Below are 23,449 nucleotides of genomic sequence, written 5' to 3' on the forward strand. Positions count from 1 at the left end.
TCACCACTTTCATATGGGGAAGCAAACCCCCTAGAACTCTCTCTCGCACTAGCACAAGGTAGTTTTGCATTACCCAATTTAAGAATGTATTGTTTTGCTGCACAACTAGTATACCTTTACTTCTCTTCATTTCCAGCTTTGAATAATGCAGCAACTACTGCGGAAGCAGTCATCGTCTCCTCCTATGAAGCACTCACTAACCTGATTTATAGGAGAACTGTAAACACTGTAAAAGCTCTAGTGTGTTACAGATGTCTCTGAAAATATCAAAAACAATGCTTACAGATGTGCTCACCAACTGACCAGGCAATATCCACTAATCCTATTTAGTTAAATCCAACATTAGAATGAAATACATCCACCCACTGGATGTTAAGAGGACTTAAAAAACCTTCAAACTATTGATAAAATTATTTTGTACCCCTGATAGCTGGTTCTGCTGTTGCCTACAAATTGGACATGAAGCTAGCGTTCAGCTTGGTTTGACGGATGTACACTTTAAATCTTCAATCATGGAACGAACCTAATCATTCCAAGCTAACCTCCAAGTTCTAACATCCTTTTCAAAATATGGGCCCCCACCCTAGTGTTGTACTGAGGTTGCCAACTCATAACCTGATACAGTTAAAAACAAACTAATTCAATTGAGGTACTTTCATAGAACCTATTTACCCCACCCAGACTATTCAAAATGGGCAGGGAGAGTGACCCTACTTGCCACAAATATGCCACAGCTGTGTGTAAACTATTTGTGACCCGGCAAGATGTGTAGTCAGCATCCTTTTTGAGTGCAAAAAAATGTCTGTTGAGAATGTTGTACTTTTATGCTGGAAGGAATATAGTACTAAATTGGGTAATACTCCTCTCCTACATATAATTTACATATGGAAAAATGTGATCTACCAAATTTTGCCACTGGACAAGCTAACTTTTAAAGCTGCGGTATGCCTGACCATGTTTGACAAATTAAGTATGTATCCAAAATCTGCTGGGTTGCTAATGCCTTCTTTCTTATCCCACCCCATCCAAGAACCCTATTGACAATCTTTATAGATTAAAAATAATTGTTAATAGACCTTGAATTGTTTGTTAATCTGTTTAACAATCTATACCAGAATGCAGAAACCTCTTTCTGTGTCCTGCAATACTCAGTAATGGTATGTCATATTTCATAGCTTAGAAAGCTCCATCCAATTCATGAAGGTGGTTATGCTGATTTATTCTTATGTCATGTGCTTCTCAGAAAATATAAATGTTCTGTGACATGTTATGCATCCTGAGTTTTAAATGCAACAAAACTTACTTTAATTTTAAAATTAATAATTATTTACATTTATATTTGAATACACTTACACAGTATTCTGACTGCAATAGGGGCCACGATAGGAGCCAATCAGGCCTGCTATTTGAACATGTATTAAACAAGGAACATGCTGACTATATGACAGACCAGAATGAGACAAAAGATTAACTCAGTCAGCTTGTTTCTGCTTCTTCATTGTCCATTCGTAGGTAGGTGACCAAATTGTACTGCAGGGATAAGCAACCTCGGCACTCCAGCTCTGGTGAAACTACAAGTCTCATGAGACATTGCCAGACTCTGACAGCCTTAGGGATGACTCCCAGAAGAGGCAAAGGTATAATGGGATTTGTAGTTTCACTGCAGCTGGAGTGCAGGGGCTGCCTTCCTTTGCTGTACTGCATAACAACAGTAGAGAGAAGTCAGGTCACCTGGTTCTCCTGTCTGGCAAGCTGTGTAAATCTCAGTACTGGTAGGACAGAAATACAATACCTTTACCAGGTAAAAACAATTCCCATATACCAATTTCCACGACTTATTTTGCAATTTTTCTTTAAATTTATATTGCAATTTGCCATTTATTTAGGAATTTGAAATTTGCGCACCTATAAAGGTGTTCTAAACTCACAGCATAAACTATCCTGTTATAGCATCAGCATTGTAATATGAATGCATATTATCAGGGCAGCCATCAGTGGGGGTACGGCCGATAATTATGTAAGGGGCCCGGGTAGCCTGGGGGGCCCGCCCGGGTCCCTTACATGACTATCGTCCGATGGTGAAGGGCGAGGAGGCGGAGGCCTGGCCCTAGCAGCGCAGGGCCCCAGCATTGCCGCTCCAGCGGCTTCAAACCAAGCTGGGGCCCCGTCAGCGCTGCTCATCTGATGTCGGACTGGCCGGAAGTGACGTCACTTCTGGCCTGTCCAGCGGCAGACAAGGCCATGTGTGCAGGTAAGAGGAGCTAGGAAGGAAGGAAGGAAAGGAGGGGGGAGGGAGGGATGCAGCCCTGACCAGCCCACCTGGGACCCGTTCAGAGACCACCATAGACAGCCTCAGATGGGCTGTGCAGCATCTATGGTGGGCTCTGCAGGGTCACTCTCAGGTGGGTCCTGTGTCCAGTGCGTCACTAAGCCCTGCGTCCAGCGCGTCACTAATCCTTACCTAAGGGTAAGTTACTACATTTGTTTTGAGTTATTTTTCACACAAATTTACTCATCTCCATATCACACATTTATGTTTTCTGGGTCATTCTGGAGAAATTGGATCCACCACTGAAGGTCGGGAATCACAACTCGCCCTCAATTTTCCCAGCCCTCACTTCCCACAACATCACCCTGCTCTCCCACTTGGTTTGCAGCGCTTCACCCTCCCTGTTTCTGTTTGACTCACCTATCGGTCGGACATCCCGGTCCGTATGCTCCTGAAGCCGCTCAACTGAGCAAGTACATTCAGTATTATACTCCATAGAACCCCCCAGATCGAGCGCTGTATCTCGGTATGCTGTCCTTGTAACTTTCAATACAGGATTTATAGTGTGCCAACTGTTTGCGCAGAGCTTTACAATATAAGAAAGACATTACCGGTGTGATTAGATAGTTAGGAGGGCCCTGTTTCTGTTTTAGTAACTCTACCTTTTTATCTGAACTGCCTGTCTATGGATATTGATATTGCAATCAAAGCTTACTTGAAAAAAAATCCCTTTTATGTAGTGAGTGCTGTCTTCAGTCTGCCCATCACTGTCAACAACTTCCTGAATTCCCAGTGTGCTTTACATCTCTTTCCCTGCTGCTTGATGTGATGTAATCTCGATTTCTCAAGACTATATATCCCATCATGCATTTCTTCCAGCAAACAATCATAATACTACATTGTTTAGAGGTTGAGTTGTAGTTCAGAAGGCAGGCTATGTGAGAGTTGTGACACAAGGAAGTTCATATTCACAGAGCTGAGTGAAATTGTGTCAGTGCATTGAGGAACTACATCCTATGGGCATCTTCAATAAGTATGTTTACAAACTTCTAGATTGATATGGTTATTAGGCGTGAGATATAACTTATGGAAATTCAATAAGAAAACACATATTTATTTTTCATTTTTAACCATAGATACCCTTTAATACATTGTGAGATATTGCAAATTCTGTCAAGGAATCTAGTATTTTAGGTTACATGGCCTCTGGTAAGTAAGTTGCCCAACCAAAGGAACCCGGCCAGCTACGAGAACATGTGTAAAATACAAGGTGTGCTACACTTGTAGTAAAACTAAGAAAACCATTCTTGCTTTCAGCTTTGCAGACTGAATTCCTTACCTTTCTGAACACGTATAATTAACATTCTCAGCTTCAAATATTTTTTATTAGTGGCAAGTGGTTTAGAAAATAAAAAGGGAGAAGGTAGGAAGGTAAACTGACAATTCCCAGAAAGAGCTCTAACTTCTGTGTGATTTGTGGATGATTTTGGATTTAAACGTGCACACTATAAAGTTCATAAGGATGCACACACAGAGCATGAGGTTGTTGGATCAAAATTACAGGCTTCCAAAAATATGCTCTTTAGGCATCAAATACCAAAATAACTGTCTGTATAAATCCTAGTAGGCAAATAACGGTGTCTCGATTTTTCCCTTCCTGTACCAGATGATATCACTATTTGCAATGTAATCACATTTTGCAATGAACAGAAAAGCCTGGGGAAAGTGGAATGGATACATTTTATAAGAAGAAAATTAGGTTGTGTAATAAAATTAAGAAATGACTTAATGTGCTGTCTCAGCCATTTGTAGTCTGCATGGCCTGTTCAGAGCAAACAGTACACATACATGTCATGATTTATGTTTTGTAATAGATGTAAAACCCAAATGGTTCCAATGAAGTGATTTAGTTATTTTGGCTACCTATGTGTACCACAACAAATGTTTATGTTGGTCCATTGGCAAGGTGCATTGGGGTGCAGAATGAATAGCACCACATTGCACCAGTAATGTTTTGTAGTAATATGCGTATTATCACAGTGCAATATCGTGAATGTGAAACATAAAGTCAAATGTTTGCAAGCTATTTCAAATGCTGATTGAATCATTTACAATGAATGCTGCTCCTTGATGTTTACAAGTTTTACAGGTCTATTCGCCAAGGGGGTCTATTCACAAAGCTGCCGAAGAATCTAGCCGTAGCTTCGGCCGATCCTTCTGCTAGCTTCGGCCCCAGGACCCCTTTGGTTCAGTAGAACCGAAGGGGTGCTGTACGGGCTATTCACTATAGCCCGTACAGCTCCCGAATGTGGCCGAGTGGCTCAGTCGAGCCGAACGCATATGCATCGGCTCGGCTGAGCCGTGCTGAAAGCCGAAGCCGGCCGAGCAGCCGGCCATTGGCCGGCCGACACCCTGCTTCTGACAGCTGGGCGGAGCCAGCCGTGATCTTACGGCTGGCTCCGGCCACTTGCAGAGAGATCAGCGTCCCTGGTTACCTGCTAACCAGGGACACTGATCTCCAAACAGCTAACTCTCCCTGGCGCCCCGGGAGTCCCGCCAAGGAGAGAAACACTGCTGTTTCTTTTTTTTTCTTTATTCTGACACGGAGCGATGTCAGAATAGAAAAAAACATCCCTCTGTCACTCTGCTCTCTGCCCTCAGCTTTCTCCTCGCACTAGAGCATAACTTATTGGTGCCTGGTGCTGATTCTCCCTCTACAAGTCTAATGGGTCTATTCACTAGGCAGCCGAGTACATGACCGGCCTAAAGCGAAGTGAGCCGAACGCTGTTCGGCTAGTCACTTCAGGCTGGTACGGCTGATTTCAGCCGTATATCGGCTGAAATCAGCCGTACATCGGGTGGCTTCATGTGGCTTCGAGTCGGCCGAACATGCTCGGCATGTTCGGCCGACCCGAAGTGCATCTGGATCGGCTAAGCCGAACCTCCGGCAGGCTACTCGCAGCTGTTCGGTCTATTCTTATAGATAGCGGCATTCGGCTCCGCTGTTCTGCTCGGTCCCTCAGAGGGACTGAGCAGAACAGAAAAATTGCTAAAAAAGTACAAAAAAAATAAATAGAAAATGATTGTGCGGAGCTAGCAATGACAGCTAGCTCCGTCCAACAGTTTTCTATTGGCCGGCGGTTCTGCTGCCGCCCCGGAGAGAAACACTTTTTTTTCTAAGCTGCTTCCTGAATAGACCCCTAAGTTCTGTTGTACAGCTAGAGGTTCATATCTAGTACAAATTAGGTTCTTGCATTGCTTGCATAAAAAAAAGAGGTTTAGTGATTCATGAAAATGAATATATACCAATCAGCAATAACATTATGACCACCCACGTAATGTTGAGTAGGTCCCCTTTTTGCCACCAAAACTGCCCTAACCCATCAAGGCATGGACTCCAATAGACCTCTGAGGATATGCTGTTTTATCTTGCATGAAGCTGTCAGTAGAAGATCCTTATGTCCTGTAAGTTGTGAGATGGGGCCTTCATGGATCGCACTTGTTTTTCCAGCACATCCCACAGATGCTCGATTGGATTGAGATCTGGAGAATTTGGAGGCAAAGTCAACACCTTGAACTCATTGTTGTGTTCCTCAAACCATTCTTCAGCCATTTTTGTTAGTGTGGCAGGGCGCATTATCCTGCTGCCACTGAGGCCACTGCCATCAGGGAGTACCGTTTCCATGAACTTAGTGTTACCATGTACTTGGTCAGCAACAATGTTTAGGTAGGTTGTATGTGTCAAAGTAACATCCACATGAATGGCAGGACCCAAGGTTTCCCATCACAACATTGCCCAAAGCATCACACTGTCTCCATCTTCTTGTCTTCTTCCCATAGTGCATCCTGGTGGCATCTCTTCCCCAGGTAAGTGATACACACGCACCCGGCCATCCGCATGATGTAAAAGAAAACATGATTCATCAGATCAGGCCACTTCCATGGTCCAGTTCTGATGCTCACATGCTCACTTCTTGAAAAATCACAAAAGGGGGAAGAGTTTGGAGAAGGCAGGAGAAGTGAACAATCTAGGCCAAAATAGCTGATTTGGAAACATTCTCCAATTCAGCTCACTTTCCAGTTCAGCTATGTTGTCCTAGATTGTTCACTTCTCCTGCCTTCTCCAAACTCTTCACTCTTTCGTGAATAGCCCTGAGTGACTCAGCATCATTTGGTGAGTTGCAATAATTTAACTAACTCAGTTATTTAATTTTTTTGTCTGGAATTAGTCTCCAAAATATTATATAAATGTAGGTTATACAATGTTACCCTCTCGGTCATGTGACAGTGCTCGGGTCTAGCAATTGGCTGCTTGTACAGACTTATGAACAGTGATGAGGAGGAGTCTTGCTCCTGGATCTGGGCAGAGAGTTTACATGTGTGTTGCAGGCACCATAAGTAACCGCTTTATGGTCAAACAAGCTAATGTATTTATGCTGATCAGCAGCACAGCTCTTTACATAACAGTGCCCCATCTATCTTATGGCTAGAGTCTGTAAACTCAAAACAGTACTTTTCCACTAAAATCTTGTGTCAGAGGTGGGGTTCAGTCACAGACATAACACAGATGTTAGCCCAAAATCTGCGTTATGTCTGTCACTGAACTCCACCCCCTAGTTCCTAGCCCAGGATTGGCACAAAATGTAGAATATACCATCAGAGTAGTGCCAGTGCTGCAATTGCTTTTAAATGAAACACAGCAACCAAAAAATAAAAGCACATAAGATGGAACAGCATCCAAAATAAAACTGGAAACCCCCCAAAATAATTTGCAGAATTGATAATAGTGTGCCTTTTCAACCGTTTTTTTTCCTTTATTGTGTTGTTGCTTACTGTATAACAGTTTTTTTAATTTATTTTGGTTGTCTTTATACTTTGAATGTCTGTCGCTTGTTCTAAAGGTTTGTGACCAATTGTTTGAGGGCATGCAAGATTGGGGCGCATAATTTTGTGGGTGTGGTTAAAAGGTATAGTCACTTCAGTGTCCCCAGATTTCATTTTCAAAATCTAGTCATCTTATTGTAAAGTGACTTAGTCACTAAAATCAATTTTTCCTTTCCTTTCAGAAGACATGAAATACTCCTACCCTGCTGATTTTTGCAGCAGTGAGAACAAAACACTGCTGAAGTTCCTGCAGAAACTGACACTTCCGAGAGAGTAGATTGCTGGACCACGTTCATGTGCTGTAGTTCCTCCAGCAGGCCCCTAAGTGAATACAGGCTATAGTATTGACATAGGGGCTGGCAGATGGAACCACTAAGTGTACCGCCAATCTGACATTTGGAAGTGCTTTCTCTTCACTATTGAAGAGACTGGTGGCATGTGTAGCAGCAGAGTTGAGCATTCTATGTTTTCTTTGCAGGGAGCCCTTTTTTCTAAGACTGATTTGGAGACAGAGTCACTTTAAAGCAGCAAATTATTCATATAGATCTTTTTTTTTATTTCAGGAAAAGGGGACTGACTCAAGATTAAAGGTAATTGCCCCAAAAATTATTTAACTTTTTTTGCTAGATGCTGCAGAGTTCAACTACCTGACAGCTTCTATCATTCGGGGACCCTATTGATAGGTATTTGTTCTTGAGTTGCTAGGTCAGCACACCTGTGTAGCCATTATGAGAGGGTCCTGCTCTCCCTATTGGATTCAAGGGCTCTATATATACTGAAAATATTTTTGGGTCCATTAGGCTCCATGACACAACTTCAGTCCATTAGGCTCCATGACACAACGTGTGCATTAATTAACCTACAATATTTGCCCTAATTGCAATTTCCCACAAACGTATTATAACGTATCTTACTTTTGACACTCCTGCAGTCTATGAATTCTTTGAATATTAGTCAATTTTTATCCTCTTCAAATGTTCAGAGAAGATAAAAATTACATTTATCCAAGAGTTCAAATAGTTCCCAACAGTTCTATCTGTAAACAAATGTTTAGATATTGTACAGATGTACAGATACGAAACCAGATTTGAAAGATCTCCTTTGCATTTGTATACAAATTGAAAAGTGTTGAAAGCTCAAAGTTTTGGGGAATTTAAACAGTTTGGGTATAAATGAGTAACCTGAATTACTCCAGGGAGACTAACTTGCTGTCTGTTCTTAAGTGGTTATACATAACTGAGGTGATCACACCACTTTTGGTTACTTTAAATAGTTTTATAATTTAGTTTTTTATTTTATTAGGTGCGAATACCAAGTCTCAGTATCAGGTTGCAGTGCTAAGCCTCATTTTCCACACTTTTAAAGTGTTTACACTATAAAAGCCCACCCCTGTGACATTTTTACTTCGAAGTTCTGAGTAATGCAAAGGCGATATTTCTTGTAAGTCATTTGTATGAGGTGTATTTTTTGGCATGGCTGCGATAATGTTATTTATTTAATATATAACGGAGTTTACAGACAAGTCTTTTAGACTAATTATTACTCTATAACACTGTAAAAACAGCAGTAAAATCCTTGATAGAAAAAGAACATGGTTTCAGCTAACACATCTATAACGCAATTCAGGCCAGCGCTGTGCTAACCTCATCTTCCATATTGTCTAAAAGGAGGAATTCTCCTTTATGTCCAATGTTCCTTGGTACAACTCTTGCCTCTAACAAAATGATAATCTTCCAAAGTAATGTCCATAGTCAAGGGCAATGCGTAGTCATTGCCCCTGTTATGTTGGGGAATAACCAAAAAAAACTAAACATTATTGTTTTGTTGGGCTTAGAATAATCTGATCATGGTAAAGTTTATTAAACAAGAACAGGATCTAAATTTTAACCCAGACACAGGGGTGTTTAATTCCAGAATTGAGCATTTGATTACCATTTTTGAAAAAGATTATTTACATGACACATCTTAATGGTTTGTACTTGTGGTACCTTATTGAATTTGGTGTTTGAGTTCGCCTACGGGATTTCTGAGCTTTATTGGAAGTACTCTCCTTTTGACCTTTTATTGAACGATCAGCTATCCTCTTGGAAATCCCAATTAACTTTTCTATCCTGTACCTTTTGTGGACCAACCTATAATCTTACCGTAGGTACAGTTCCTCCACGCTTCCTTTTAGTTGTAAAGTATGGCACTCAAAGTTGTCTTACTTTTATAGTCTCCAAAAGTGAATTGCATTCACCAACACTAAATACAGCATGACATTTTAAAGTATTTTAAGCAGTTCAAAGATCGTGCTGTTCATCCTCGCAAGCTCAGAGCATACCTACAGGCTTTTTGTACTGGGCTAAATTACAATAAAAGAGAGAGCCAACTGGATTGCAAAGAACATCACTTTGTTCAATAAACAGAAAACAAATTGCACCTACAGAATGAAAACTGCTCATCACAGGATTAAGTTCCCAAGTGAAAACTCACTGTAGAAAAGCTCTACAACTTCTTGATACCACTGACAAATGGGGGGAAGGATGCAGCTGGATCTTGCCTTCACAATAATGGTGTAACATAGGATGCCTAGGGCTGTATATCCTTAAAGTAACACTAAACTCAGAAGTTAAATCTTAAAAATGCATTCAAGTTCCTTAACTATTGACAAAAATTTAGCTTATTTGTGCATCACTCAGCTGTTGATCCTCAAATCATCTCCGATATGTTGCTGACACTATCCTACCTTACGGACAGTGGATACTTTTGTTTTCCATGGTTCCTGTGTGTGTCGTAAAGTAGCCGCCACTCTATAATTTCAATACAAATTAGTAAACTAAATGTGAGATTGTAGTCCATCACGGGAGCAAGCTTGGAGCGGTGGCTACTTTACAACACACACAGGGACCATAGGGAACAAAAGTAGCCACCCTCCAGAAGGAAGGACAATGTCCACTTTAATTCAGAGATGATTTGAGGATCTACAGCCGAGTGATACATAAGCTAAATTTTTGTTAATAGTTAAGGCACTTGTATTAATTTTTAAGATTTAACTCCTAAGTTTAGTGTCACTTTAAGATACAACAAATATAATTTGGGAACTAGTCAATGTGATGCAGAGTACTTCCACTTACGGGTTTAAAATGCTGCCTCTTCATCAGGGTGGAGAAAATGGAGACAAAGTTACAGAATATATACATATAGACCCACTAAGCAATTCGTTACTATCTTCTGCAACAACGAGATTTAAAGTTAGGCACCACCACTGCATGGCCAAAACAAGGCTGGCAGATAAACTGGAGCTACACATAGATAATACAGATAAGATAACACATAAAGATAACTCCAGATAAACTGGAGTCACACATAGATAACACAGCTGAGGACACAGTTCTAACTCTTCCCTACTCTATCTAAAACGAAAAAACAAAAAGTTTGACTATAGATACACTTAACCCCTTCGTGACGGGAGACGTACACTGTACATCCAGCCACAAAGGGACCAAATGACTCGTCACGTACACTGTACGTGACGAGTTATTTGCTGCACTAGAAGGCTGCTAACCGCTGAGAATCAGCGGTTACCTTTCAGTAATAGATGTCTAACTATCTAGAGATCCATTACTGAAAGGGTTAACCTTTTTCAGACACCCGATACCTTAATATCGGGTGTCTGAGAGTCACAGCAAAGCAGACACACATGTCGGCTTTTGCCGGCATTCTGACAGCTCGTATAGATCGAGAGATATCTCTCTCAAGCTATACTGGCTTTTTTTTTTTTTATCTTTTGACTTTCAAGAATAGATACAAAATGTTATGTATTAGACACATAATGTATCTATTCTTGAAAGTAGAATGTTTAAGTTTTCTGAAACATTCACTGACAGCTGAATCCTGAACTGCTGCAGGATCAGTGTCACTAACTTATTATCGGCTGTTCTGAAGTTTGAAGCAGCCTGATAATAAAAAAAAATGTATTAATTTATCAAGCAGTAATAGTGAGATTAATTCACAATGACTGCCTGATATAATTAAATAAATAAAATGTGTCAGTATAAAAAAAGTGAAAAGTGTAAATAAATTTAAAAAAATTGTGAAAAGTGTAAAAAAATTAAAAATAAGGGACAAATAAATGAATGTATGTATTGCATTTTTTTTTAGCTGTGCTGGTTTTGTTAAAAAAAATACTACAAATCAAAACTGGGAAAAAAAGTTTTTTTTTACGTTTTTTCCTCTTTTTTTAATTTGTATTTGTCCTAAGTGAGGCGTTAGACACACATATGTGATATAAATATATAGCCCTATCTGTCCTCTAAAAAACAATATATAATATGTGTGGGTGCACTTTGTAAGAAAGTATATTACTGACGTGGAAGAATCACACAGCAAAAATGTCAAAAGTGTGTCAGTCATTTACGAACAGAAACCAAAAACAAGCTCAGTCATGAAGGGGTTAAAGCTCTCTAGTAGATAGGTACATTAGTTTCACTTATTCCTTAAGGGAGCAGTGCTTTCATTCCACAAGAGAACCAAAGGCTTTGTTAGATCTGAGCCTTTATTTGAAATCAGCATGCTCAGACAGACTTGAGGATAGGGGAAGTACTGCCAAGGATATCTATTAAGGACTGCTGAGTGTAAATAATAGGTGAGACTTCACACTGCCCTACATTTCCCCATGCATTTTAGAAGTACTGTGCAGACTCTCCAAAATGGTCCACTCCATAAGGTACATAACACCCTACTCCTGAGCTTATCTTCAATTTAGTGTATCCAGGTCAGTTTATAGGCCATTTTTTTGCCTAGGATTTATAACTCCATAAGATTGTTGTACGTCATCACATCCATTGGAGGAAAGATGGAGAAGCACATGTCCTCAACGTGGTATATTTGTCAGACTTTTTTGCCACGTTTTGATTTAACATCACACCTTCAGACTTTAAAAACTGGTGAAAAAGCAGGATAAATTTAGCAACAAAATAGGGCAAACTCTTAGGAAACAAAGAACAGTAATTTGACTTACCTTCAAAAAATAGATCTTAGTGTCGTTTAAGTGAACCATAGTATATGACTTTCTTTTACCTAAGGCTACTTGTATAAACTTTTGTTTGATGCTGCTTAAAGTGTTTTTTTGCCAACCCATTTGCAATTTTATTTCACAATAACCAGGCCAATAAGTTTAATACAATTCTGTATAATTCCAGAAAGAACTTATTCATACAGAACTTTGGATCATTACCTTTCATTGCCATTTGTCTAATGCAGCTGCCAACTGTTAGGCAGTGATGTAAAACAAACCCTTAATATTGTTTTTCTCAGCCTGAGCTAAAGTTCAAGGAAAACTCCAGTTTTCTGGAAAAAAAATATAATAATATAGCATAAGCAAATTGCTACACAAGCCATTTTGTAATTTAATAATATTAAAAGTGACCTTTCCATTTCAATCTGTAGCCGCTGTAATGTTCTAAAACTGGTAGAAACTTCAATGAAGTATGGCAAGCTGGAGGTGGATGTACATGGTTGAGGCACAAAATGTAATTTCCTGCTTCCGTGATTGGCTCAATGATGTTATCAGATGTCTGCACTAAGATACAACTCAATCTGTAGGCATCCACTGAATTAGGAATTTGATTTTTGGTTAGTTTTGATTAGATACTCCCTAAGGGTTATGTACTTCTAAAGGAATGCAGAAACTGCAACTTTCCTCATCAGAACACTGGCAGGGTTATTCACAAAAAGGGTGAAGAGTTTGGAGAAGGCAGGAGAAGGCCAAAATCTAGGCCAAAAAAGCTGATAGGCAAACATTCTCCAATTCAGCTCACTTTACAGTTCGGCTATGTTGTCCTAGATTGTTCACTTCTCCTGCCTTCTCCAAACTCTTCACCCTGTAGTGAATAACCCTGTGATATTTTTCTATGGGGCTATAATGATGGCTGACCATCCGATTCAGGATCCATTCTGGAAAGGACATGGTGTAACAAACAGCAATTCTTCATAACAGAAAAAGCTAGGAATCTGCACAAAAGTTTGCTAATGTATACAGATTGGATTTTTTCCCAACAAAAGTGTTATACTTTAAAGCAAGAAAAAAAAAACAATCACACTATGAATGTAGAATAATTTATTTTCCTTTATTTTAGCTAAACTATCAAAATATGCACAATCTATATAGGCACCCAAGGAAGGTTATCAAGGTCTTAACCTGTCATCTCCGGATGTTCCTCACTCTCTATACCTCCCTGGTGATGGAATTTGTCCCCCAGATATGTGTACCTACTTACCACCAAGTACCAAGAAAGCGGATTTATATATTGTTGTAAGTGTTTGTTTAAACCTATGACCTTGTTCATCAGTTGAGATACAATTGCAATTATAAGTGCATTTACCTATTCTTCAGATGTTATAGCCTGCCCCTTAACTTCCTGAAGAAGCGTTGGTGAAATGTGTAGAAGGCTGAACCCATGTTACACTTATGTATGGAATACTCAGAAAATGTATTGAGTTAATTGCTGCGAGGAATTTGATGACTAAAGAGTCTACTGATTTGACTGTGAACATAATGTGTTTGTGTGGTCCAGGGAGATATGATGTATTGGTGTAAATAACATATAGTGTCAAGGAAAATTCTGTTGGTATACATCTTAGTGTTAGTGGTACCTATTATATGTTTTAATATGGGTTTTATAATACCATTTTCAATAAAACATGCAATTTTTTAATATAATGTAATTGTGTTACTTTCATTCTGGCATGACATCCTAAAAGCCCCATTTAAAATTTTTGAAATATGTTTCCAGTTTGGATTTGTAAATTTAGAAGTCTTTCCTCGGCGGCTCAATTTTTTTTATTTCTTCAATAAGCTATTAAGGATAGAAGAGTAAGAATTTTTACTCATTCCACAACTCTCAGTACTTTTTTTCTATCGTTTGTCAAAAATTAATAAATCCCACACTGATCCCCCAGAAAAAGGTATAGTCATTTGCCTATACATTGTATACAGCGGGGCGAAAGGCCAGCCTTCAGCAGGCCGTTGTTCTGCTTCGGCTGTCACTTCAGCTCAGTCGAGCCAAAGCATATGCCTTCAGCTCGGCTGAGCAGATCGGCCGCTGTATGGGCTATAGTGAATAGCCCGTACAGCAGCCCTTCGGTTTGATTGAACCGAAGGGCTCCTGCAACCGAAGAGAGCCGAAGGATCAGCCGAAGCTACGGCTGGATCCTTCAGCAGTTTTGTGAATTACCCTTTTTTTATATATATATATATATATATATATATATATATAAAAAACTAATCGACTAAGTCGATTATAATTGATGACGGAAAACATTGTCAATGTTTTCCATCATCGATTAGTTGACTTTCAATTAGTTGGCCTGCTCGCGGCTCCTCACATGCCGCATTCCACAGGCCGCACGTCGCTTCTCCTCCCCGCCTCACCCAGCTCTCACGGACTCACCGAGTGCTGCACGCCGCTTCTCTTCCCCAAGCTCTTAGGGACTCGCCGCTGCCTGCCCCTTCCACGATCGGCACACTGAACATGAAGCCAGGAGGAGCAGGTGTGGGGGGACGGCAGCTGCCGAGAAACAGGCCCACGAGACAAGCCCATGATCTCAGGGAAGAAAGTTGCTTGGAGAGTGTTTAGGTAAGACTACCTGCACTTTCCACCCACATGGTGCTGCATTATTGTATTGCTGGGATAGTGGGATTTGTATTCCTCTATAGCTGATGGTACATTGTGGTATATATACAAAGCAATGTACCATCAGCTATAGAGAAATACAAATCCCAGCAATACATTATACACTGTATGTATAATGTATTGCTGGGATTTGTTGTATTCCTCTGTAGCTGGTGTTATTCTGCATTGACAGCGCAATGCAGAATACCTCCAGCTATAGAGGAATACAACAAATTCCAGCAATAATACATTATACTATAATGTATTATTGCTGGGATTTGTAGTCCTCTATTGCTGGTGGTATTCTGCATTGCGCTGTATAATGTATTATTGCTGTGATTTGTAATCCTCTAAAACCGGTGCCATTTTGCATTGATTGCTGTATAATTTTACACTTTACATTTCACTATATTCCACACCACACTTTTTTTTTTTTTTTACTTTCACCGCTCCAAGCTTGCTCCCGTGATGGACTACAGTCTCAATACAATCAATACAAACTATTAGTCCATCACTGGAGCCTTTTTTTTCTATTTTTTTTTTTAATCCGATCAATTTATTAATCGAACTTAATAACCGGCTAATTGATTTTGAAATAATCGTTAGCTGCAGCCCTGGAGGAATGCAAGTGACAAGTGCTGCTGTGCTCTATATTGCCGAGCCGGTCATCTTTGTGATTTCTCCAGTAGCTCAGTAAATGAAAACACGGCACCACTGTTGCGGTTTCAGTGTTGCACTCTGGGTGATTAGGGTGTGCCCAAACACACCCCCTGCGCGCACCTATGGCAGTAACTGAAAAAAGAGCAGAACTTTGCTCTGCAAAGAGAAAGAAAAGCTATTACCGTGTGATCACTGATAGGTGTCCCAACGGTTGAGGAGCACAGTATCTGTTTTCCCCCAGGGTATAAAGGAAGAAAGACCTAAGAAAGGGACCATCTTGCTATTACCTCAGGCTGTGAAGAGAGTTCAGCAAGTGCACCTCTCTACCTGGCAGTAGGAATTAGTCACATTCAATTTGTTCTGTAATGTTAGAGGTGTTTCACTACTCATTCAAGTAGCTCTCTCAGTTCTAATGAGTGACAGAAACATACCCTGGCATTTTTAGCCACATGTGTAACTTAGTCACCTTAATTCAATCACATTGCAATGTGTCAAGGCAGATGTTAATTTTCCAAGAACATGATGAGAGGTGTGAAAGTTTGCAAAAAACATCTAATGACATAATCCAATCACCATGATGTTATTGAAGTCTGGAGCAAGTGTTACTTGTTCAAGATACATGGCCGAAGATGTTTATTGTCAAGTTGCCTGGATAGAATTGTTAAAACATTATACAGGTGAAACTCGAATAATTAGAATATCGTGCAAAAGTAATTGCAGTAAGTGCTGCAAAAGGGGCCCAAACCAAGTACTGAGTACATATGCATGCTTGTACTTTTCAGAGGTCCGATATTGTTCTATGTACAATCCTTGTTGTATTGATTGCATGTAATAATCTACTTTTTTGAGGTTGTGGATTTGGGGTACTTGGGGGTTTTCATGAGCTGTAAGCCATAATCATCACAATTATGACAAATAACGGCTTGAATTATCTTGCTCATATATTAGTTTCACCTTTTAAGTTGCATTAGTGAAATAAATGAACTTTGCACGATATTCTAATTATTCGAGTTTCACCTGTATGTAGGTGACAGGTGGTATAACAGGCCACCAACCCAATTCAGCTATAGTTGTTCCAATTTGATGTAGACAGGCTTCCTTTTTTTTTCTTTTATGCATTTTCAAACCAGTTGTCTACTATGTCTTAAATCTGCACCCAGCTGTCCTTGAAAAAATGTCCCTTCTGCTTATGGCACAAAAAGACTGCTGCTTCCTGACCTGCAGTGTTCAGTTGCCTATGTCAAAAAGGATGTTTTGTCTCACTCAAATACAAGTCTTTGCATTGCTCACTAGAAAGCATATACCTAGTTACTACGCTTGTGTTTGAGTATTGAGTCTTTTTCATGTACAAACATCTCTTGAAAATCACAGTGTTTTCAGATGTTTCTTTACAATCTTAATACCTCTTTCATCATCATATACATGTGAAAAGGCTTACAGTATGTTCCTGACACTCATTAGAATTGAGGAAGCTACTTGGATGTGTAGCAAAATGTCTTCAACATTAAATGTTCAATGTGACTAACAACTACTAGGTATAAAATGACCTTGATAAATGAGGACCATCACAGACAAATATACATTTCATTTTAAACTGTGATAAAAACATTAAGCCTGTGCTACAAAGTTAACAGATTGCCATGTTTAGTGATTGAAAAGAGGCTTTCAGTAAACAGAAACAAATTTTTTACCCCTTTGAGGGTTCCCACATGACTCAAAAAGTCTTCGAAAAATGTAGTAAAATATATAAATTTATTAGATAATTAAATTTAAAAAGCACGCATATCAAAAAAACAAACAGACATATATTGTACATATAAGACAAAAGCTCGGCTAAATATGAAAACAATATCTTTGAAAAAAAAAATTCTCGAAAAAATTATTTTTTGTATATGTAAGATATGCGGTAATGGCCTACCTTCTGAATACCTCTATGCGTTATCTAAGCCTTGTGTATATATTTTATACTCTATCTTGGAAAGAGATTTTCTCTGAAAATCAAGAGAGATTAAATCCTCCAGCACAGGTACGGGTTAACATACACGTGTATGATATGGGAAAAAAAGGGAAGAAAAATTCCAAAAGAAAGTTCAAAAAACGTTCATGTTATATTGAAAAGATCTCAAATGGCACTCACGGTAGTGTTTGACTTTTTCTCAGAGAAGAGTGTACGTCCACAAAGGAGTTTTTCACTTGCACAACGATCCGGGCTATTGACAGGATAGGTTCAGGAGAGAGTTACCCTTATCTCGGTTTTGTTCAATGTAGACGGCATATGCCAAAGATCTTCACTGAAAGGATATCTTTATCTCGGCTTTTCAAATGTTCACAGTGGATGTGGTTAGCCTTAACTGAACCTTTGTCTTTGGTTGTATAATGTCCACGTCTTAGACAGGATAGAAGCCCAAAGTTGGGGTGGACAGCCTGATGGTGTGTGCTTGATCTCCTTAATTGTGGATTCCTGATTCCAACAGCTGTGCAATAGGAGGAATTGTATGAAGGTTGCTTCTCTCCTGGCAGTTCCTTGATGTATCATATGATATATCCGTGGAGGTATTTCAGACAGAGGCAGCCATAGCCGAGATATGTCTTGCAAAGGCACCAAGCCTAATGCCTATAACGTGTTTCATCTCCCACTGGGGCTTTGTCAGAAGGGGCGTAATCTCCAAGTAAATCTCCAGTAAACAGTTAATTTTGTTTTGAGATATACAATCATGTGGACTCCATAAATTCTATTTGTACTATCAAGGGCACCTTTATGAGGCCATATGGGCAACTACAAGTGTAAGGGGATAACAAAGACTATCGAGAGATATAGGGGTTGATTTACTAACCTTATAAACACGCCACGAACAAGTATACACCTCTGTAGTGTGTTCCCTCCCAGCATGTTCTATTGGTGGAATCTAGACACCTTTGTAGTGTGTACACACCCAGCAGGTGTGTTGTGCAAAGCCCTGCATGAATTGCAAGGTGATGTTGTGTAAATTAGTTCTACATTGTGTTGCTTGCGTTGATGAATGCAGGAATGTAAATGCATGAGCTAACCATTTTTGTCTAAACTGTGAAGCTGCATTATATATGCATCATGTGCATGATTTTTCCATATATGGCATTAGTGGAAATATGCTTTTAGAGACTTTTTGGTTGATAAATACGTTTTGCTGTGTAAAAATTACACGCACCTAGTGCGTGCGTGTGTTTAGGTTAGTAAATCACCCCCATAGTTTCAGAGTTGGTCAGGGTCTAGGATGAAGCAACAAGGAGAGGAAAACTTGGGCTGAGGTTGACCAGATCTGGGCTACTGATGGGACAAGCTGTCTTTTGCTCTCTGACCTGGAGAGACACTGGAAGAGCAGTGATAAGTCCCTAGCCTAGTAAGGTCCTCTGCATTAACATAACAAGCATTTTGAGTGGGGTGCACTGAGGGAATAGTGTGGCAGTGCAATTTGTGATACTCATCTGTTGCTTTGTGGGGTGCAAAGAGATAGCATCTGGTGAAAGACCTCACTCTGCTTTAATACATTCTCTCTGCTGGTCCTCTGAACACTATATTACATACCTAACATTTACAGGACATGCATACATGTTGTACCTACCTAATCTGTTAATGAAAGGCAAATAAATCTACTAAAAATAGTCATGCTAACCTTTAGTTTCTTAAATGATTATGGTCGAAGCCAATATGTCAAAAACTAGTTGCATTTATTGAATACATTTTAATATATATCCTTGACCACTGATCTGACATCTTGTAATCGTATCACCCGTTGGAATCTAGAGAATATCACAGTAACATTTTTGTAATGAATACCATATGAAAACATTTTGGCAGAAGTCCTTGAAGTGGACACTTACAATCTTGGCAGTTGTCTTGTTCAGAGCAAAATCTGGAGATTGGATAGCTAAATGTGATCCAGGATATATGAGAGACTCCAGATGGTTCACGTATGTCTTCAACTTCAGTTTCTCTGTTATTACTTGGGTTACTATGAACTATTTATAATTTAATGTGATTTTATTCTCTTGAAAAGAGCGGTTGGGGCATTGATAAAAACTACTAATAGAGATGTTACCTGTAGCTACTAACCAGATGATTTTTCTCTTTTCTTAATCTGGATTCGACAGCTATTTTAAAGACTAAGTTCACACAAAACTACAATTATAATTAAATTCTCGGTTATTTAGGTCAGGGGTCCCCAACCCCTGCTACCCCCCCGATACCGGTACCGGTCCGTGGCCTGTTAGGAACTGTGCCACAGATTCCGGTAGTCTCCTTGGTCACGGCCAGATTAACAATCTAGGCTGGCTACAATCAGGCAGAGACAGCCCTATTATCAGGCATTTTAAATGCCTCTCGGGGCCCTGGTGAGGAGCGAGCAGTCGCTAGATCAGAGAGCTGCGTCTGCTGCACCCAAAGCTGCCAGTGAGAATCTCTGGACCCCTAGTGAGAGCCCGCACTGGCCACCTGAGAGCTCCACTGACCACCTGAGAACCCGCACTGGCAACATGAGAGCCCCACTGACCACCTGAAAGCCCGCACTGACCACCTGAGAGCACCACTGACCACCTGAGAGCACCACTGACCACCTGAAAGCCCCACTGGCCACCTGAGAGCCCCACTGACCACCTGATCACTTGCACTGGCCACCTGAGAGCCCTCACTGACCACCTGAGAGCCCCACTAACCACCCAAAAGCCCGCACTGGCCATCTAAGAGCCTGCACTGGCTACCTGAGAGCCCCATTGACCACCTGAGAGCCCCACTCACCACCTGAGAGCCCCACTAACCACCCAAAAGCCCGCACTGGCCATCTAAGAGCCTGCACTGGCTACCTGAGAGCCCCATTGACCACCTGAGAGCCCCACTCACCACCTGAGAGCCCCACTAACCACCTGAAAGCCGGCACTGCCACCTAAGAGCCTGCACTGGCTACCTGAAAGCTGCACTGGCCACCTGAGAGCCCCACTGACCACCTGATAGCCCCGCTCACCACCTGAGAACCCCAATGGCCACCTGAGAGCCCGCACTGGCCACCTGAGAGCCCCACTGACCACCTGAAAGCCCCCACTGGCCACCTGAGAGCCCGCACTGGCCACCTGGCAGGAAAACAAACTTGGGGTTCCCACTGATTCTGCATTATGGTGAGTTGTGTAATTATTTCATTATATATTATAATGTAACAATAGAAATAAAGTGCACAATAAATGGGCTTGAATCATCCTGAAACCATCCCCCAAACCCCCCAGTCTTTGGAAAAAATGTCCAAATCTTTCGCAAAACCAGTCCCTAGTGCCAAAAAGGTTGGGGACCGCTGATTTAGGGGGCACAGAATTCAGTTATACTGATGCCTTTAGGAGATTTGGACACTGAAAAACAAAAGTGTCCTAGGAGGTTAGATGCTTTTCGAAGGAAAACTATTCTTTTTATATCTTTACTATTTTTTTTCTCTTTTATCAACATTCTAGGTACTTTTTTTCTACAATCAATATGTTTATTATGTTGCTTGAGCGATCTGGATCTGAAGCTATCTGGTAAGCCCTATCATCATCATCTTTGACAGATTACGAGCCTTTACAGTTTTCTTCTTCTTAGACAGTATTTTACCACTGCTATAAAGATATGCACACAGTTGTTTCCAATTTATTTGATACATTACTCTTTGCTATGCATCTAGAGGATCAGCCTGTTATATTGGGTAACATTTTTTTTTCAGCTAGTGCTAACACAAAGACCTTCTGTTCCGAAACCGTTCTTCTTTGAGGAATAATGTGCAGAAACATTTTCCTTTTGATAAGGATTTCCTTTACAAAAGGTCACTACCCTTTGTGGACTTTTCTGTTCTTCAGCTTAAGGGGCTTCTTATCACTCTTATTCCTGGGGGCTTTACATTTATAGCCTTAACTGATAAACAGTAGGACTCCTTATGGACATGCCACTTTGAATTAACTGGATCAGCTCTCGGTCCTATTCCTTTCAGATACCTTGTCTCCATGGATCACATCTTTTAAAGACACTCCCCAAAGAGCAGGATCCTCAATCCTGCAACTTCTTAATCAGTTTTCTCAAGCTCTCCACTTTCGTTAGAATGGCCTTTTACAAGCATCTAAATTGGTGTCCCCCATGGCAGTAATGTAAGTCCATATGCAAAGGACACTAGGGCTATGTGCATCGAATGTTGAAAATCCATTTAAACAACAACTCATTCACTTGCCTTTCAAGGAATGGCTTCACTTTGGTCATACACTTACCATAGGCATGCCCAACCCCCTGATTTTTGTTTTATGAAGTGAGAAAACCCTAGGTTTCAGCTAGCATCAGCTCTAACACATTTCAGGAGATGTAAGTCTGTCTTTCATTTGAAATACAGTTCTTATTCTTATAGCATTAATCCTTCTGTTTAAGGTATACCTCCACCTTTATCAGGGGGATATTGTTTCCTTATTTCCTTGGGTCTCTTGGAGTTCTCTTTATTTCAATATAAATGCTTAGGTTCATCATGTAGCTTTTATACTACTCGCTGCAACCAGATACCTGGCTCATTTTGTTTTTCTTATTTTCTTGGAAGCTTTAACATTGTGGAATGCCTACAGTAACCTCCTCAGTGTCTTAGATACTGACCTTTTATGTATAATGAATATTATTCCCTTTCTACTCTTTGGTTATTAAAGGTATGATTCAATTTTCTCCTTGTGAGACTGAAAGAATTGAAAAGAGCTCCATTTTCACCCTTCATCCATCAGTACTATGCTGCTTCTCATTTTGAGTGTATAGTCAGGATTCGGATTAACATCTGACAAATCCCATTCCGATTGTTTCTGGACAGACTGAGTTTTATCTTTTTTCTTAATTTTTTCCTACTTTTGGGTCTGTTTCTATGGATCAGCTTCTCAAGCTGTACTAGAACATCTTTAAACTGACTCTATCTGCAATTTAATAGTCTGAACAAAATCCTTTTTTCCAAAGGTAATTGTTTACTCCTTCTATCCCTGACTGATGTCTGTCTTCTTATGCTAAACAATGTATTCAGTCTACATTGTGCCCACACCATTGCCATGCAGGGCTCCTTTTTCTGAATCCTTGTATCTGAATATTACTTTTATACAGTTAAGGTTCTGTCAAGAATCCTCATTTCTTTGCCTTCTCACAGTGAAATATTATTCTTGATACTTATGTTCTTCCCTGGAAGATCAACAGGCACAACAACTCTATTGTTTCACTATGACTTTTTCGTAGGTGGGAAATATAGTGTGAGGATCCTTATGGCTTCTATTGCGACAAGAAATCTTCCCTTTCTTTTCTACATCATACTGGTTTAACATATATAATCAGACACATTGGGACATTTACCAATTCTGTCACACATCATGACATCAAGGCATAGCTATACAGGAGCCGTGAAACAGATTATGTGAGAGATGTGTGTGTGTGGCGGGTGACATGGGGGTGGCGTCCCTGTGGGGGGCATAAAAAGGAGCAGGTGGAGGGACCCTAGGTGGTACTTTCCCACCTATGGTGGACCCTCCTGTCTACCCTGTCAACTGTGGCACCATGAGACATCACTGAGACTTGAACAGATATACTGTATATCTTTGATATATGATTGCCTTCCATGCTTAGGGATCATATTTTCTCCTCTATGCTATTCCCATATGGGATAATTTTGGCTAAGTGCATGAGTAAGAAGTGCGCCAATAGCTACCGAGTTTGTCCCCTTTTGTGGGACCCTTAATGGGTTGGAGGTATTTCTCCTCTAGGCTTTAGTCATAGGGTTTATCTTGGCTGCCTAGATAACTTTCAAATTAAACAGCAGTAAATAGTAGATCCTCATATACCCTTAGTGCTATTTGGGAATACATAATACATGATCTTAAGGAACAGTGTTTAATAGTATGGCTGATTTGATTATGCTTATAGACTGGTTGGGAGTGTTGCTCCTGTGTCCTCTGTGATCCATGGGGGTGAAGATGTTGACCCTAT

The sequence above is a fragment of the Nanorana parkeri genome, unplaced genomic scaffold (genome assembly GCF_000935625.1).
Source record: "Nanorana parkeri isolate BGI_ZX_2015 unplaced genomic scaffold, ASM93562v1 scaffold348, whole genome shotgun sequence".
NCBI classification, from domain to species: Eukaryota; Metazoa; Chordata; class Amphibia; order Anura; family Dicroglossidae; genus Nanorana; species Nanorana parkeri.